The sequence below is a fragment of the Egretta garzetta genome, unplaced genomic scaffold (assembly GCF_000687185.1).
Source record: "Egretta garzetta isolate BGI_Z169 unplaced genomic scaffold, ASM68718v1 scaffold676, whole genome shotgun sequence".
Lineage (NCBI taxonomy): Eukaryota > Metazoa > Chordata > Aves > Pelecaniformes > Ardeidae > Egretta > Egretta garzetta.
Genome location: NW_009260059.1, coordinates 662156 through 679391, shown reverse-complemented (window position 1 = coordinate 679391; position 17236 = coordinate 662156).

Here is a 17236-nt window from a genome sequence, read left to right as displayed (position 1 = left end):
CAGGTCTTTTTCCACCAGGCAGCTTTCCAGCCACTCTTCCCCAAGCCTGTAGCACTGCATGGGGTTGTTGTGACCAAAGTGCAGGACCTGGCACTTGGCCTTATTGAACCTCAGACAGTTGGCCTCGGCCCATCGATCCAGCCTGTCCAGGTCCCTCTGCAGAGCCCTCCTCCCATTGAGCAGATCAACACTACCACCCAGTTTGGTGTCATCTGCAAACTTACTGAGGGCACACTCGATCCCCTTGTCTAGGTTGTTGACAAAGATATTAAACAAGACCAGCCCTAGAACTGAGCCCTGGGTGACACCACTTATGACTGGCTGCCAACTGGATTTAGCTCCATTCACCATGACTCTCTGGGCTCGGCCATCCAGCCAGTTTTTAACCCAGTGAAGAGTATATCCATCTAGGCCATGAACTGCCAGCTTCTCTAGGAGAATGCTATGGGAGACTGTGTCGAAGGCTTTGCTGAAGTCCAGGTATACAATATCCACAGCCTTTCACTGATCCACCAGGTGGGTCATCTGGTCATAAAAGGAATCTTGTCCATCTTCTTGGCTTGATCTGTTTAAGGCAATGTAGGTGTGTCTTGATTGTTGCTTTTTCTTTGTACATGTTCTTTGCTGAGAATCTTTCCATTTGCATGGTGGAAAGGACTGCTGATACTGCTTTAAGATACTGCTTTAAAAAATATGCATTGGTTGTTTAGCTGCCTTATACAGATAGGAAGACTCTTAACAGTAGCTTCAGCTTCCAGATGGTTTGTGTCAAAGTGAATCTGCTGATCTCTCTAGACTTTTTGTCATTTCTTTTCCCCCTAGGTTCTTAGTGTCCAGTCTTTCACTTTCTTTTTCTTGCTGTTACAAAATAGCACCAGAAATGTATCTTTTTCCTTTTTTATTTAATTCCATTTGGAAAAATCCTTCTACTCTTCTAGCTGTACTTCCTATCTTTCCCACAAAATAATTGAAATTATCACAGGATGGCAAAGTCTTCAAGCTGAAAAGTACTTTTTTACCTTTTGGGCTTTCAGTTAGGAACTGATAACTTGAAGCCATTTTTTGAGATTCTTATCTTTGATTTTTACTTTAGCCAGACAGAAGTTATTGCTGTATTCTGTATTTTCTTGTTTATATGTGTAAATATTTGCTGAAGAATTGCAAAATTTAAGTAATTTATCTAGAAAGTCGTATGTTAATTACAAGATTTTCTATTTGCCTGCAAGAAAACAGGGACAAACTTGTGGTTTTTCCTTGTGGAAACCACATAGTTTTCTGTGAGAAAAATATTTTGATAACCACATTAAAGGCAGCTTGAACTTAGAATATCTGTACCAGCTTTCGTCATGAGGTGAATAGACTTCACATGTTGACAATGGTTAAATGCATTTAACCAATTTTATAAAGTTAATTCCTTAAATATTCCACTGCCAAGCATTTGGAAACAAAATTTGTTTCTTCAGTGGTACACTGGAAAGACTTTGTTCATGCTGCGTAACTGAATGTTAGCTTAACTTGTGCCAGGGTGTGTGTTCATAGTGCTGTTCTCATGTCATTACAAAATTCAGTTAGTTCTTTTCTTTTCCTGGCAACATTACCAGTGATTTAAGATGCTTAATATCACATTAAAGCAACTGAATTCTGTGCCTCCCTGATGCTCAGTATCTAATTTCTCTGCAAGGGATTTGCAAGGATAGACATCCCCATTTTGGCTACAGGGCAAGGTCAGAGGATTCTTATGCTCCACTACTCATTGAAATCAGTGCAAAGATGCTTAGTTATTTCAGAAAGATACTGGTTTTGGAAATCAGTTAACTGCTGTCACCTCAACTCACCAACCTACCAATGCTCCCACTAGTTCACTGCCTGAGAGTAAAAATAACACTGTCTCTCTACTGGAAAATGTAGCAGGTTTGTCCCTTTCATATGTCCCCTCTCCACTAGGCCTGAGCCTTGCCTGCATTACAGTGTGGGCTTTTTTTTTCTTTTCATACAAAAGGTGTACCACTGTCACTAGCAGTTCAGTCGCAGGGATGGTGGGATGCTGAGTGTGAGCAGCCCTCACGTTCCTGCAGCCCCTTGCATTGATGGATCAGCTTAAGCCAGCTCAGAGCCATTCGCTGGTTTTTGAAAACAGCTGCCAGAGCGAACAAGCCTAGACTGCTGCTCCTGACGGTCTGGATACATACAGTGCCGAGCTGCTGCTAGCTGTGGTGAGGATGCCTTTGCATAGATACGGCTGTATGTGGGTCAATTTTGAATACTCAAAACCCAGTTAAGACTGAGGGCTTTAAATTTGCCCTTCAGCTGCCTCGAGGGCAAAGTAATCTCATTCTTGCAAAGAAAACTGTCATTAAGAAGTTTGTCCTGGTGTGTTCTGCGAAAGATTTTGCAGCGTGGGCACAAACTGTACCTTCCTCCATCCTGCTCACAAGCAAAAATCCCTGTCAGCGCAACACTGTGGTGTTTGCATACTGTTTCTAGAAAACATGCTTACTTAGTGGCACTGTGAGCAATTAAAAAAGTCTAACAAACACAATTTGATGGTAAATATTTTGGTATAGATTTTATCTATCCAGACTGCTCAGGTGGTCACAACACAGATTTAGTACACACATGGAAGGAAGCTGATTGAAAAAGGTGCGTGTTCACTGTCCTGTTGTATGCTTTAATATGAGCCCTAAACGCATCATCCTTAGCCTATCTAACTTTTCTGTTTCCCCATGACATATACATCCACAGTATGGGGACTGCGAATGCTTAGCAAATGGCCACAGTAATACAGTGTAGTCTGGCAGTAATGTCCCTTTCCACCTTTTGAAAGCCTTCTGATACTGTTGGTACTCGTGTTACAAGATTTTCTCTGTCAGAGATGAACCGGAGCAGCCAAGCAACATGAAAGCTTTCCCCTTATCTGTGGGTGAATATTGTTATAACCCAGCAAGGTTAAGACTCAGTTTGCTCACACGAAAAAGGCACTTACGGATTTCTCCAGTTTGCTGCTATTACTGTTCACAACTGGGTTCAGAAACCTGTTTTATCTAAAAGCCCATTATGGGGGGGGAGTTAGACTTCTGTTTTGACTTTATCTGTAAAAACTGCCTAACGAGTGTACTTTGTGCCAGTGACCATGGCCAGCTGAAATGTCCTGGTCTTGAATTCAACGAAGGGTATGATGGCGTTGGTATCTGCAGCATTTTCTAGGCTTCACATTTGGTAAATGGCAAATGTTACAGTAACATGGCTGAGTTATCCCAAGCCAAAGTGCTCACTGTATTGACTGTAAGAGTTGATTTCCAGAGAGGTGGTGTTTCTCAGACTGCTTGTCTCTCTGATGCCTCTCCCCCATGCACACCGCTATCTGATGGTTTCACCAGTTGAGCATGAGCACTGTTGGTGTTGCTCCGATTGCACACACTTGGGTCCAGGCAGCCCGAAGTTTGCAGAGAGCCTTGTCCTGAACAGGGGATGAACTTTTCTTGGCCTGTTTTAGATCAGCAAAGCTGGTTCTCTTGTGGTCTGCAGCAGGCAGCACAGTAAAATCTTGATCCTTGGTTAGAGGAATCCCAGGTGCTATGTAATACAAACAGTCAAGACTCTTCTGGTTTCAGGCAGGATTAAACCCTAGCTGTAAAGGTAACAGCTTTCTTTTCCATGCTGGAAGTTAATGCTAAGCCAGTTCAACTGGTGATCAGTTGATGGCTAAAATGAGGAAAAACAAGATATTGGGAATGATTGAGAAATTATATGGAAGACTGATTCTAAGATCCATTTGTTCGTTTTTTCTTCCCCCCCTGCAGATAGCAGGATTACTTTTTCCCCTCACCTTTTAATAGCATGAACTTAAGATATGAAGCTAATGCAATTACCCCTTCAGGGATAAATGATGTGAAGATCTTGCAAACTACTCTTAATGCTTCAAGCAAAGTATGACTAGAGGTTGTCCCTTGAGAGGGTAATGGTTTAAAATTGTGGGTTTGGTAGAAATTCTGCAGTGTAAGAATCTTATTTGGGTTAATGTATGGATAAGAGAAGAACCACAGACAGTTTTTACAAGGACTTGATTGTTATAGCCTGAAATCTGGGGGGACATGTGTGATAAGTCTGTTGGAGGCTCCTAAGAAAGCTCAGTATTCACAGTAGCAATAAGAGGATCCTCTTGCTGAGGAAGAAACATCTGGAAACTAAGGAAAAGCAGTGAATGAAATAGTAAGCTTTCTCAGTGTAGGTAAGTTACTACTGGGACCTGTGCTGTTTATGAATAATCTGGAAAGGGAGAGACACTAGGGCAACAATGATTTTAGTGGCACTGTGTCATGCAGCATAGTTACAGAGAAGGCTGATTACGGAGAAAAGTGCAGGACCTTGCAACACTGCATGTGCAATAAAATCACAGATGATGTTTAGTACAGTTAAATGTAAACTGATGTATGTGGGGAAAAAGAATTCCACCTTTGTATACACAATGATTGCTTTGACTATTAACACTCAGTAAAAAAATAAATGCTGGGGCTATTACAGTTCCATGAAAATGTCAGCACAATGCTCAGTAGCTGTGTAAAACACAATGGACTGCTACAAATTGTTAGGGAAAAAGAGAGAACACACTGGGTGTCACTACACTATTATGGACCTGTATGGTGCACCCGTGTCTTGAATACTGTGTGCATCTCTGGTGGTCCAGCATTTCAGAAAAGGATGTTACAGAAATGCAAGCAGTATAAAGAGCAGCAATTAGGGTAATCAAAGATGTGGAAAGGCTTCATGAGGAACAACTAAATCAAGAACTCTTCAGCTTGAAAAGGAGACAGCTGAGGGGAACCATGATAGAAACCTACAGAATCATGGTACTTGGAGAAGGTGAGCAGAAGCTGGCCAAACTTCTCTCCTAACACAACAGCAGGGGCTACCAAACAAAACAAATGAGGGCTGCCTTTAAATCAATGAAATGAGCTACTGCTTCATGGTCTGTGTAATTAAGCTGTGAAACTCCTTGCTACCAGATGTTAATAGCATATATGGGTTCAAATGGGACTGGACAAATAAATGGCATAAGAAACTGTAAGTGGCTTCTGAGCGTAAAGACTACTTTTAGCTTGGGAATTCCCTGACCCACAGCCCAGTGCCAGGAGGATATTCAGGAAAAAAAATCAGTATATCTATGCCATGTCCTCCTCTTCCTTTTTGGGAAACTGCTACAGGCTGCTGTTGGTGAGAAAATACTGGGCTATGTGGGCCTTTGGTCTGAGCCAGTGTGCTTCGTTCCAAGGCTGATAAATCCCATGTTTCCATCTTCACTGTCACTTGCTCCAGATGTAGCAGACCTTTCCAAGGCTCCTGATCAATTTCTAGATCTATACATTTACCAGGGAGATTTAATACCTGGCTTCACAGGACAGATTACCAAGGGTTCCTGTTTTGGCTGCAACAGAAGCTTAGCAAAACTAAGATGCTTCTGAGAAAATATTAGGAGCCAACAAATGGATGCTTTCTGACAAACTTCAGTTTGTTGGGAAATACTTAGCCAGCTGTAGAATTTTGGGATGCTCAGCAATTTGGATCCTAATGAAGGGCAGGTAAACCAGATAGTAAAACTGCCACCTGTGCCTGTAGCTGCGGTACAGCGGCAATGCCATGTAGGTAACAGTTCTGTTCTCTGCCCTGTTTGGTGAACGCTTGCATCAGTGCTTCATCACATGAGTGGATGTTACCACATTTTAGGCAGTTTATATTCATAACAATGCCCTTTAATACAGCTGTAGAAAAACCCTGTTCTGTACTGTTCAGAGTTACCCTATGCTAACTATTCCATCTACTGTTTCTTTTCACCGTGAAGATCTGAGTGTAATATTTGAAGCGTAGGCTAGGTAGGAAATCTAGTCAAAAGAGGAAAAACAGCAGGGTTTACAGGTCAAGGAGGGGAAGAGAACTTTTTTTTCACTAATTCTGGCCCATCAAATTTTCCACAGTTCTGCAATATGTAGTGAAGTTATTGGCACATACTGTACCCATAGCTGAAAGCCCTGACTGGGAGTACATGGCCTGTAGCACAACCATCCAGGTGGTTCTTTCTAAAGACTGATGGCATATTCCTTGTGACAGGTAATGCTTGAAGCAACTGTCTGCATCCAATTAATGTTACCACTAAAATTTTATTGGTATCAATTAAAGCGATGGATTTGGTATTTTGCAGCACTTCTCTGAAAACAGCTGTTATTTTACAGCATGTAAGAGCTGTGAAAATGTAAATTGATAGCAGGTAATCACCTTTCTTGAGTGTCTTCATGATCCTTCATCTTGGCTCACAATGGACCTTCTTAGACAAGTTTTACAAGGTTGTCTTAGGTGGAGTTACTCCTGATTTGCAGGAAGGAGAACAGAATCATGCCCAAAATATTCACTTTTGTTTGTGTGGAAACTTCACAGAGCTTTTCCCTGGAAAACCTTTCCCCGTCTTACTCATCTACAACCAGTCTCAAAGCTGTAAACACTTTACAATTCCTCCTCTGTGGTGTAATATTGTTCCTTTTTTTTTTTACTTTCCTTACTTTTTGTACCACTGTCAGTTTTGCTCAGGGTATTTCTAAGCTTGATCAGGCAGAATATAGTTGGGGTGGAAAATTACTTAAAAAAATAACATGCTGGTCTTTATTGTTTCCCCAATCTGTGCTTAACCAGTGACTGACTACATTGCTGCTGAACTTCCTACTTTTTGCATGCAGATATTAACAACTCAGCATCTGACCCATCTGCTTCTGCAGAAGTAAAGCTGTGTTGACTCAGTACCCTGGCCACCTCTCAGCCTGGGCAATTACATGCCTGTCTACATAAGTTTCCCTCTGACTTTCATTTCAACAGATGACTGTATTCTGCCTGTTGCATTTCAAATCCTTCTACCTTTTACTTTGTTGTTCAGTCGTCCTGTGTTACCTGAAAGAACCTTCATTTCGAATTGTGTGGCAGTCCATTAAAATATTTCTCTCTTGACACACAGTGCATATTGAAACCTTCAGGGAGGAAATATACTTCTATGTGTATTATTAGCTCAATTACTATTATGTAAGGGAAAATGTGGGCATATTTTCAAGTTAAAATCAAGGTGAAACAGCAGAGGACAAACACTGAGAACAACAAAATGTTTTAATAAAACAATGCAAGATTGCAAGCTAACCATTGAAGTTTAAATCTTTTTTTGAATGTTTTATATGCAAAAGAGTAAAAGAATTGCTGTAACAGCTTATTAAACACAAATTTTAACTTTTTTGCTTTTTTGACACAGTTCCACTCTCATCCTTGTACTCCTGGCCCTGAGGAGAAGAGTGGATCCACAGAGATTTTTGCTAATTGCCAATTAGTTAATTTCCTGTTTTTCAGACAGTCATGTATCTGCTTTAGTTCATGCAATTACGAGAATGAGAAGGAGTCTTTGCTTCCAAAACCCTTGTCATTGTTCTTCATTAAACTTGTAATCTGTCTGCTTCCGAAGTGGATCCACTTCCTATTATGTGATGGTCATCGTGGCAAGCCTGCACGCTGCTGTATTCAAGAGCCATTATCTGTTGGGTGGAATTAATGACTCTTACCTCTGACACTTTTTTACAGTTGAACCATTATTAGCAGATTTTATCTCTGTAGCAAAATGTCTTCCTATGCTAGTGTGTGTATATCTATACCTAAATATAAAGATTATCATTTTTATTTTTACCTTATCTTTAATCATCAGCCCAAGGTGAACTAGGATAAAATGGAGATATAGCATAATATCTAAAGCCACTGTATTTTTCTACTTTATTCTCTGATGTTGATGCATATGGCACTTCCCTATTTCTGTAATTTGTTCTGGTCTTATGTAGATTCATTTATGCACCTTATGTCATTGATTCATGCTGGTGGACTGGACCTCTTTTTCCCTGGTGTATGTAAGGGATAAACTTTTGTTCCAAATACTGGCAGCTGATATGAATCTTTTTTTGGGCTGGCAGGGGAAGGGGGGGGGAGGCAGGCAATCTGAGTTTAGCTACTCTGCAAAGAGCTTTGAGTTATTTGCCTCCCTGCATCTGGACCTTTTTAGATATGGACAGTTACTCCTCCATCTCTCTTAAAAGATGCCCTTTGAAGCCCAGGTAGTATGGGTCAACATTCACACACATGTGAATATTTCATGTTCCCTTAAAATACTATTCAGTCATAGAAATAAGGCCTTTGTTGCTACAAAATACGATACTGAAGAAAAATGTTGGTGTCTGAGTCCTCCTGGTCTGCAGAGGCGGATTTCATGATCTAGAGCAACAAGTATAGAAGGTGTATGGGGAGCATCCAGTGCCTGACAGGGGAAGAGGATAAATGAGATCCCGCTGTGCTGTGTGTCATTTTTGATAACCTACATACTTCTCCATGATGAGCTGCCTTAAAAAAGTTGCTGTGTTAATGCAGCCTCCAAGCATTAGCATCTTGGGCTGTGTTCTTTAGGCTGCTTTCTGTAAGCATGAGTGTATCAATGCTGACTCTTAATCATAGCTTTTTTCTGAATGTTAGACTGGGACCGCTCATTCTGCCACCAGGCAAGTTTGGTTAGCTTCCCCTGAGGGAGCTGTTGGCTATATAGAATAAAAGAGTAAGGCAATCATTCCCGTTCCCATTCGTGTTCCTTTTGGCAGGTTAATTTATATGAAATGAATGTTGGATGGTACCTCCTGGGCACATTTTACACGACTTGCTGGTAGTTCACATTCAGTGCCTTGAGGCACTCCTCATGACCTAGCGTAAGCAAAGATGTATGACTCAAGGAATGTGTTGGCTGCCATCTGTCCTGGCTGGGGCACTCTTTCAGATGTGTCTCCTGAGGCTAAGCGAAAGAATAAAGCAGCTGGGAAGATTTTGCCCAGTTTTAAAACACTTTCCTTTTGTTTAGGTATGACTTAATCTTTTAACCATTAATTTATTATGCAAAAACAATCAAACATCTGTGGTTAAAGTTCAGGGGAACTAAGTTATAGTTCTTGGTAATTTTCTATGAAGAAGAAATTACTCAGCCTAATTCATTTAAAGTTGGGTGAGTCTTAGGACACCTGTACAATTTTATCACTAGGCTCTTGAAATAAACCATCTGTTCGCACAATTTACATCAGAAAACAACTTCCCCTCTGAACTGGCCATATAGTGAGAGACCACCACTGTTATTTCAGTGAGCTTTGTGCTGTGTCTCAGTGTTTTGGCAATAGCTCACAGAAACTTTATCACGTGTAACTATACTTGTCTGTTGTTTACCAGAATGTTTTTTGTAGCTCCCAGGGATTTCCACTGCCTTTCTTCCCTCCTGTGATACCATGTATTCAGCCTGTAGAGAATTTGAAGGCAAAGTAGTAGTGTAATATACTGGGTCGAGTGTAAGCTGAGCTCCTCAGCCTTCACAGGGAGACAAGTAGTTGTTACAGTCATTTGTCAGCTTCAATTCTTATGCACCACTGACAGTTACAGTCTGAGGTACCAAATCATTTCTGATTTCTTAAAATGGGAGCAAGTGTACAAATCTGTACGATACCACTTTGTGAATGCTGACATTTTGTGGCAATTACTGTCTTCTCTGTAAAACTGATTTGGGCTGGTTCTTTCCTTTTCTCTGGGAACAAAATACTCATTTCCCTTCATTCTAGTTATTAATCTATAGCTTGAGACATTGCCATTTGGTACTAACAAAACCAGTTCAGTGCAAAACCATTTTGGGTCACTGCACTCACATTTTTTCTCCTTATAGGCAGTTTCTCTCTGTGAGGGGAAAAACGATCCTGTTTGAGGATTTATAAAAAGGGACTTTCATGAGCCTTAGGTTACTGTAGACCCGATTCTATCTGTTCCTTGGCTTTCCCATTTCTCCTTTTCTGCTAATGACTACTCCATGCAGGGAATAATCCCATGTTTCAGTAGAATTGGGTGTGGTTAAAGATGCTATCCATCTTTATATTTAGGGTGATGCTATCTAGCCCTAAAAATTATGTAGACGCCCGTGGTTTCAGGTGCTTGAAGTGTAATTCTGCGCTGTTTCCAGGGTCTCTGTTAAAGTAGCTCTCTGCTGCCCTTGTTAGAAGGGACATCCAGCCATCGGGGAGGACTACTGCTGTTTCAGTGCTCTTCCTCAGGTGGCTTTTTCTCCCTGTTGAGTATAATTTTTTTTGAATTGTCTTTTTCCCCATGTAATAGGCATTTCATCTGCTCCCATGTGTTATGTACTGCAGACTCTAAGGCAGTGCAGGAAAAATATTTTGCAAGGGAAAAGTTGAACTGCTACTTGTTTTGAACTGTAACTTAATGATGAATATGTATTCATGAGGTTAAGTATTCTAAAATATATTTCTAGGTTTTGCAAAAAGTCTTCAACTTACAAAGCATTTTTATAAATATGGATGACTTCCCCAACATCTCTTTTTTTTTTTTTTTTTTTTTTAAATTCTGATTTAAGTCATTCCTGAATGCTGGAGATAGTGGAACGATAGAATTAATTACAGGAAAAGCCATGAACAAATACTGAAATCCATTAATATTGCATTGACTCTGAGATATAAATTTAGAGAGTCCCTTAAGATACTGTTTTGGAAGCCGTGTTGGTGTAAAGCAGGTGGTTTAGGAACTGACTACTGTTGCTTAATGGCTTTCCAGCAATGTTAAGTGCTGCCCCACCTAGAAAAACAAATGCATAGCAACAGGAAATGAAACATGCCTCTTATTTCCATAATTTGTATCTTTATCAAAGCAGGATTTTTCTAAATGTTTAAATGATCCAAATGATATGCAGCCTTAAATATTCCCTGTTAAGTTTATCATATTACCTCTAGTTCTCATACATGTGTTCCTCTCTAATAGTCCCTTATTACCATCCCAATTAGCTTCTCCTTGCTTTTATACATTTTAATTATTTCCTCTTTCAGCTATTTTTTTTAGTTCTCTGTAAATAAGTAGAAAAGTAAAATAAAATTGCTTTCATCTCACTTGATTTTGTGTGCTACCCTTTGCTTTTGGAATAGCAGGTGCCCTACGCGTTTCTGTGGGGCTTCTTGGCAGCAGCACGGCTGGCGAGAGGTCAGCTGCGCTGCTGTGAATGCTGTGGCAGTTTTGGTGGGTAACAGCAGTTGGGACAGTCAGAAATGAGGAAGTTTTATAGCATCTCCCCGAGAATTTAGCCCAGAGCAGCAGCAGCTCGTGCTTCAGTTAGAGATGCTTTTTTGAGGACTTGGGAGAGGGTGGCACACGCTCTTCTCAGGTGTTGCCTAGTGGCTGCTTAGCTGTGTTTCCACTGATGCTTTGAGCTGCTCTCCAGGAGGTGATGATCCAGCCCTCCTTAGATTGCATGATCTTACTATGTCACCATGTATCATAACAACGCTGCAGAAAATATACTGAAATAAATAGTACTGTTTACTGGGGCTTGGATTTTTTTAACAACTTTTTTTTAAGCATAAGCATAGATTAATTGCAGTAGGGAAAAAAAGTGTGATAGACGTCCCCTGCTGGACATGTGTCTCAGACTCTGCCACCTATATCTGTGGCTCCATTGCTGTATTAAAACTTCATTAGTCATTTTGCTTCTGAGAAAGCTGGTTCTTTACATAGTATCTGCTGATTGTGGCTATCTGTGATATGATTCTAACTGCAAAAACCTCTCATGAAAAAAAAAGTAGTATTTAAAAATGCGTATGTGGGTAGATATCTGGTAAATATGCGTATGTGTGTCTAGGTACCTAGCACTTCTCTTAAAGAAAACAGCAGCAACAGAGTGGTTTTGTCTTGTGAACAGCTGAAATTCCTTCTGCAGCTGGTGTGATAGCTGTGACTTTGCACACCAAAAGAAGCAATCTGCTCCTGCTAATCCTTTCAGCCCCTCCTGAGTGTTTCTGGGGCTATGTAGCCAGAGTTCATCAACGTTAACATGGAATCAAATAAATATTTTTCAGAGAGTATTAAAAACGCTGTTTATTATAAAAGTCCTGTAATTCCTATCTAAGTCTGTTTTGAACATGCTAGCAGATGGAAGGCTCTCTGCGCAGGCTGCGCTGGGAGAACACCATCTGCTTCGCTGGGCCACCAGCTCTGTGCCTCTCCTGCCAATCTGGTTCTTAAGTGTGGCATGAAAAAACACACCTAGCTTTTGTCTCCCTTTTGCAGGTGCTCTTCAGGCTGTTATGTTTGGGTCTTTCCCTCCCGCACCTCTGTGATTCAGCTTCTCCTGCTGCATCTCTACAGATCACAGATCTCTCTGCTCCTGGTGTTTATGCCCTGAGCAGTGATAGCAGCCTTGATTCCTCCAGTAGTTTTCAGGGTATCCTTTCCCAGGACACAGAGTACTCCTTGGGTGGAGCAATGTAGTTTTGAGACTTTTCAAGCTAGATATAAAGTTGAAAAATTACTACATTCCTAGTCAGGATACTTGCTTAGAAGAATGCTCTGTTGTAAAGGCATTGTGCCATGTCCTAAGCAAATCTTTAGAGATACGTTAGGTTTCTGTCTTAATCTACCAAATGGGACTTTGAACATCAGTTTAATTTTCCAAGAAGTCCATTAAACAGCATAAATATTCAAATGTATCAGTAAATTGAGTCATCCAGTTACACTCTTAGCATTGCATGTTTTTGCTTCCCTGCTCCAGAGCAAAGCAGGGCAGCAGTAGAATTGCAACAAGCTGCTGAGATTCAGTTGCTGGCAAATGACCTTGCAGGCTGCATAGTCATTAATCTGCCAAGACTGTGACCCAGATCCCTGTTCCTCCTCTTTTTAATGGGTTCACTTAATTATATCAGCTGTCACCTGATTCCTGGTGCCATCACAGGTTCACCTGACCTAAGCCCTGTGCTCAAAGCAGGTAGTTAAGATGAGCAGAGAAGAACAGCAACTTGGAAAGACAAACTGGCAGAAACTGTTCAGCTTCTGTCATCTTTTGGGAATGTAGTTTCAGAATTATTATGGAAGGGAGACTGCTTAATGAATAGCACTCTGTGGTTTTTGCTTGGGATTTTTTGCAGACTGGTCATAAAGGAAAGTTGCCTTAATGATTTCAGAAAGCCCACAAGAAGACAATATCCATCTTCCCATATTCAAATATATGAGAATACGAGAATTTGGCGGTGGCCTCTGCTGTAGCTAGCTGGTCTAGAGATTGCACCCCGATGGCCTGGAGACTTCCATCATGTGTATTCTTGTTGCTTTTCCCCAGGTTATGAGGAGGCTTGCACGGGGTCTGCTGGGCAAGGCTGCAGCCTTAGGAAATGAGAAAGCGCATACTTTCTCAGATGTTGCACTCAACAGACACGTGCCAGGGGCTAGATTAGAAAATTGTCATTTTAGTTCTGTGAAAAGGCAGCTTGCACCTTCAGAAGTAGTCAAGGGAGTGTAATTTTGACCTCAGTTCGAAGTGTATCATTCTTTTTTGCACAGAGTAGATAGGCTCCTAGAAAAGTTTCTTCCTTTCTGTGGAAAGCATGGAAAATGCTTCAAGCCTTCTACTCTGTTTCAGCCAGTCCTGGTCCTTTTCCTGCTCACCTGTGCTGGAGAATAGCAGCAGCTGCTGCGAGCTGCTCTCCACCCTGCATTGACTCAGCCTGTGGGAAGCATGTGCCAGGGAGCAAGGGGACACCTGGAGAGCTCAGTTTCTTTCTGTGTCAGTTTAAGGGCAGGACATTCCAACAAGATGGTATTTGCAGTGTGTGAATTTCCATTTGCCATTCTTAGAGGTTTCCTTTCTTGCTCAGAAACAAGCAATAATTTATAAATGAACCTTAAATGTTCCAATTAGAATAAAGCTTGTAGCCACAAATGCACATTTATTCAAACAAAATTCTACCTGAAATAAATGGTGGCTTGTCCTTAATTTTAAAGTCTTGCATTGATCTAGGAGATTGATTGGTTTCAGTTCCATTACTTTCTAGTTGGGATCACTTGTACTTAAATGAATAGTAGAAGCTTTAATTATTGGTGGAAAGGTGTGTAACTGTATGGTAAATATAGAGGGACTCCAAGTAACCAAAGGTTTGCTGGTTTGGGGAGGGCTTTTTTTGTGTTTGTTTCTTTTGAAGAAAATTATTTTCTCCTGAAAATTGTCAAAATTCCACCCCACCCCAACAAACTTTGTAAGCCTTAGTCAACTGGAGAAGGGAGCTTGACTGTCTTTGCAACCTGCCTTTTCTTTGAGTGTCTCAATGTCTAGTTCTGAAAACTGTGACTCTTCCTCACATGTCAATTTAGAGTATAAACTCTTGAAAATCAGTTTTCTAGATAAAGCAAAGAAAACCCAAGAAAAACTATTTAACATGTTGTATTTAATCTGCCTGGTGGATTTACAAATTGATTTTGTGTACGTACATCAGGGTTAGAGGGATGATAGCAAAATGTATGTATGTTTCAGCCTATTTGCACTGTTTAAAATTGTAAAGCAAGTTTCAGAAAATATTCCATTTAATCCTTTTCAGTCTGAAAAAACAATCATTGTTCAGTGGCAAAAGCAAGTACTCTCATCAAAGTCACCTTTTGGCTCTCTAGAACCTCATTTTTAGAGGTAAGTCTTAATTCTACTCTAACTGCTACTATTTTCGTAAATAAAATATATGTAGTAGCACGTTTACTGTATTAGTGCCTGTCTTCATTTACAGTTTCATGAATAAAGTAGTTGGCTGAGGGAGAGGTCTGTATATGCAGGCACCACTTTTTCTTTTGTATTAAGTATCAAGACACAACACCGTGTATTTATTTCTAAGTTCATAAATTGTTCTGGGACTCTGCCAGTCAATTGCAATGCGCTGGGCCAGTCAGCTCTCGTTGCTCTCAGCCGGGTCGGCCGCTTCCATTAGCGCTTGTTCTAATGCACGCTGAGCAGTCATCTGCGGGTTGCTATGGGTAGGGCGATTGCTGTGAACCACTACATGACCCAGATGGAAAATTATCCTTCCCACTTCCCAAGCAGAAAATCTTCATTTTGACTGCAATGCACAATATCATTCCTAACCTCAGCCATCTAGACTGACTTTCTATATTTTTTAATTTGACTCAGTGTCAGAGGAAGTAAATACTTGGAGAAATCACTTCACGCCATAATGCGCAATACGGAAGTCACTTGAAACTCTCCAGACAGATGATTTTTAAAATGCTTTTTCAGTGTGTACTTAATAGGACTTGAGTTACTTTCTTCATTACTTGATTTCTTTGAAGAAGAGATCAGATTCCTTGAGGCAAACTTTGGTTTAAGCTATTCTTGTCATCATATTGGAAACAATGAGTGGATAGGCCTAAAATTGTCAAATTGTAGCTCATCCTTGAATTTCCTCTGCTGTGGAGAGGAGCTGGTTTCTTTATGCCTCAGAATGAAGCTTAAAGATGTCAGATGCTGTCTGCTAGCATCATACTTTTTTTCCATTTTGACCAGCTAGAAAGATTTTATTATAGGTCCTGGCTGCATATTACATTCTAGTATAGTACATACTTGCGTTTTAGAATAGGTCCTTGTTACATGTCGCACAGTCTACTCTTGCTCTGTAGTCTTTGGCCCTTGAACAGCTCCATACAGATTGCAAATATTTCTAATAACAGGGTAAGGTCAGCTGGCCAGCGCTGGGGCTGTGCTGAGTTTGCTGAGGAAGCTGAATGCCATACAGTGGGAAGAAATGACCCAAAATAAGGAATGTCAAAAGCCCCCATTCCATGTGGCCCATTAGGTGCTGTAGCTAGTCTTATCCTGAGGAGCCAAACATCTCTGTCTTGTAAAATATGCCTGGAGCTCTGCCAGGTATGTAATAGGTGCTGTCTGGACTTTGGCCGTCTGAAGATTTCTTGTACAAGTTACTAGGTCATGTATATTGCCTGACCCAGCCAAGTTCTGGAATAACAGGGGTTTTTTTTCGGTAGAAACTTTCATGTTTTAAAGTTAGGAGGGCATTATTCTCTCTAAATTGCATTGAAGAGAAAAGGCAACAGCGAGCAAACTGAAGCAGTTGCTGCAGTTCAGGTCGTACCTCCTGGTTTGCAGAGAGGGTCGGTGCTGTCATCCTTATGAGGGCATGAGCGCTTCCATACAATGCTGGCATTTGGGCAAACTTGTTTTCACCTCTAACCACCGTTACTGTGTGGGTCACCACAATCTCCTTCCTCCTTCTCCTCCTCATTCAGTGGCTCTGCATTGCTGCCGCTGCCGGTTTAATTCACTGCTTCATTTCTTTCTCTGCCAAAATATCCAAACTGCTGTACTTTTCATTAGCTGCCTAGTACTAAAGGAGCATGACTGACTTGGGGTACAAATGAGAAATTTGAAGTTAGCATATTGTATACCACATGTTGATGGATGTTAACGAGCTCCCTGTTCTTCCAGCCATGTCACCTCTGATTCAGTCATTAAATGGCAAGGCTCCGAATAATAAAATGTATCTGGAGTACCAACAATTTATTTTCTTCTGTCAGAGAAGATTAATCTGTATCCATCTTCTGGAGAAAATAAGCTTGGATTAAATTTTGTATTGGCCTTACATGGTACCAAATTACAGCATGTGGTGGTGTCTTCAGGATAAGGAGAGGCAGATTCTCCTCCCTGGAGCTGACAGCTGGGAACAGAGCTCACTCCCTGCCCTCATACCCTTTGGAAGGGGGACTAGGCTGTGCAGCCTGCTCTTTGATGAGGTTAAAGCGATGCATATGTGTCATGGTAAAGGTAGAATTGTGATCTGAGCCTTTTTTTCTCCTTTTCATGTGCTCTGGGGCTGTCTCTGCTTTGGCACATTTTCTGGATTTAGTGTCACCGAGAACGGGACCTGGAAGCAGAGACTGGGGGAGTCTGTCAGGAGCCTGGGCAGCTGGAAGCAGGGTTTAAAAACAGAAGCAGCTTCTATGTCTTGGTACCTCTGCTGCGGTCTGGCCTTTACATCTCATGGTCTGCAACTCAACAAGATAGGTGAGCATGCACAGTCAAATGCAGGCATCGTTCCACCAAACTCTTCTTTCCCAGCCGCTGTTGGCCTTGTGTCAAAGGCTTTGGTGAGGCCAAAGCTTTCTGTACTTGGCCTTAGCCCAAAACTCAGTGTTTTGGGACAGTCTGACATCAATATTATTGTCACACAGCTGGTTTAAGTATTCTTTTTCTCTTTTTGGTTTAGTTTTGCCTGTGAGCCTGTTTGAATACAAAGTGCATTATTAACAACTCATGTTAATGCTATTTGTGACTAATATATTAAGATAATGATTAGAGTAAATGATCGTGCATTCCCTCCAC